This window comes from Danio rerio, chromosome 11 (assembly GCF_052040795.2).
Source record: "Danio rerio strain M-AB ecotype USA chromosome 11, GRCz13ab, whole genome shotgun sequence".
Classification (NCBI taxonomy): domain Eukaryota; kingdom Metazoa; phylum Chordata; class Actinopteri; order Cypriniformes; family Danionidae; genus Danio; species Danio rerio.
Window position 1 is genome coordinate 11,650,303 of NC_141031.1, and position 2,088 is coordinate 11,652,390.

At 27.9% G+C, this 2,088-nt stretch overlaps 1 protein-coding gene across 1 annotated transcript in view; it reads left to right on the forward strand.

Moving 5' to 3' along the window:
- Positions 1-2,088, forward strand: part of pla2r1 (phospholipase A2 receptor 1) — an 868,273-nt gene that overhangs the window by 287,758 nt on the left and 578,427 nt on the right. The window lies entirely within an intron of this gene.

Sequence of the window (2,088 nt, forward strand, 5' to 3'; positions counted from 1 at the left end):
GGGTACCGCTCGTAAATAATAATTCGATGTCAGTAAATTTGACAGTTTTTGCAAAGCTGTCAGTATTTCAGAGGTACAAATTAAACACATAAAAAGCCTCTTTTGAGATTTGCACTTATTGAAAACACGTACACACACATTAAGTTGCATCAGTCTTTTGCTGATTTTTATATTTAATTATAATTTATATGCTTATAATAGTCTAAAAGCAGGTTAATTTATTATTTTAATATAACAACATTTTACCATAAATGTCATCAAGGTTTTCTTCGTGGCAAACAACAAAAGTAAACAGCAAAAGAATGAAAATAAGTAATTTATACATAAATAAAACACAATGAGCTTTTTATGATGATGCTTTCCTGTCAAAAGCAGTGCAGTCTAAGAAATAAACATTTATATAGGCCTAACTATTTTGTCCAGACCCCAAAATGAATATGTAGTATGCACATTTTACAACTCAATCTGAAATGAAATGTGATTACAATGAGCCACTATTGTGTCTGTTTTATTGTGAGTGTGTGTGTGTGTTTTTTGTTTTTTTGCATTATAAAACAATTACAATAAGGCAAAATTCGTTTTTTTACAAATTTCATCTACATTTATAGAGCAGAGCACAAATAATAATCAAATCATTAAAATAATACTACAAATAAATACACTTAAACTATGGAGCAGACACACAAACAAAAAGAAATGAAAGTAAAAAAAAAAACACTTACACTACCGGATCTTTTATTAATTTTTTTTTTCAATAAACTAAACAGTCTTCTTCCACATTTTGATTTGAGCAACTTTAAAGATTTAGAGTATAACCAAAATTCCTTTTGGAAAACTAAAAACAGCGGTTTTGTCTTTAGCAATTGCATTTATGAATATAAAATGTCTTCAAAATTATAGTATAGTTCAATACGAATTGATTATTAACATCTTTCCCTAATAAACCAAAGAAAATATTCAATAATATAAATATAATATAAATAATTTTTAGAAAATTGGGAGGACAACATGAGAGAAACCTTTAACCACTTAAATGAATCAGACCAAAAGGTTCTGCTACATAAACATTCAAAAAATAAGTGTGCAGTCATGTTAATGTCAACCTCATAGAATTAACAATTGTTCTGATCAAAATTAAATCTATGTCTAAGAAGCTCTGAAGATGAGTAAATCTCATTGAATATTTTAAAATGTACTTCTTTTGCTTTGGGAGGTATGGGCAAGGAAAGAAACATTGTTCCTAATTGGATAATAATGCTCTTGGAAAAAAGAAAACACATTATTTTTAGCTTGTATTAGAAATTTATCTTGGGTTAATATTGATCTTATTATTTATTCGATATTTCACTCTGAATAAAATCTTGTCCATTTTTTAACATAAGGCAGATGAAGTGTGTCATTTATATTGGTGACCACATTATTACTAAGCATCATTAGAAATGCCTTTGTGATAGATCTTAATACGTTATTGTATTGTTTATGATCACATTCAAAGTTATATTCTTCACAAAAAAAATTCTATGACTGAGAACCTTTGTCTAATAGATGGACAACTAACCAATACTCCTCCCACCATTCTTTATAGAAAATATTTGTTTTTAAAAAAAATTTACTTATTGTTTCAAATTTGTGAATTATGAGAGAAAAATTATGTTTGTGAATTAATTGCCAGTATAAATAACCTGTTTATAATTTAAGAGGGAGTTTTTGAATTAAAAAATCACAACGTAATAAGAGATCTATTAAACCTACACCCTTTAAAATATTTTTTGGGATATAGAATTCTTTTAGCCAATTAATCTTAAACATGTCATTCAAAATCTATGGCCTGCAGACCCCCATCTCTATAATCCTTCACTGTTTGTTCTTTTTTAGCATAATGAGCTTTTCTTTTCCAAATAAAGTTAAAGTTCAACTGATAAATTAATTATTTTGTTTTGTAAGAAATGGAAAGGGAACCTGCAGGGTAAACTTTATAATTTTTTTGTGGTTTATGAGCTCATCAGATGTTCTCCAATACACCAGAAGGCGCTGTAACTTGCTCTTTGTCCGCGGATTCTTACTCTGTTATCTTTTTATTTTGAAATC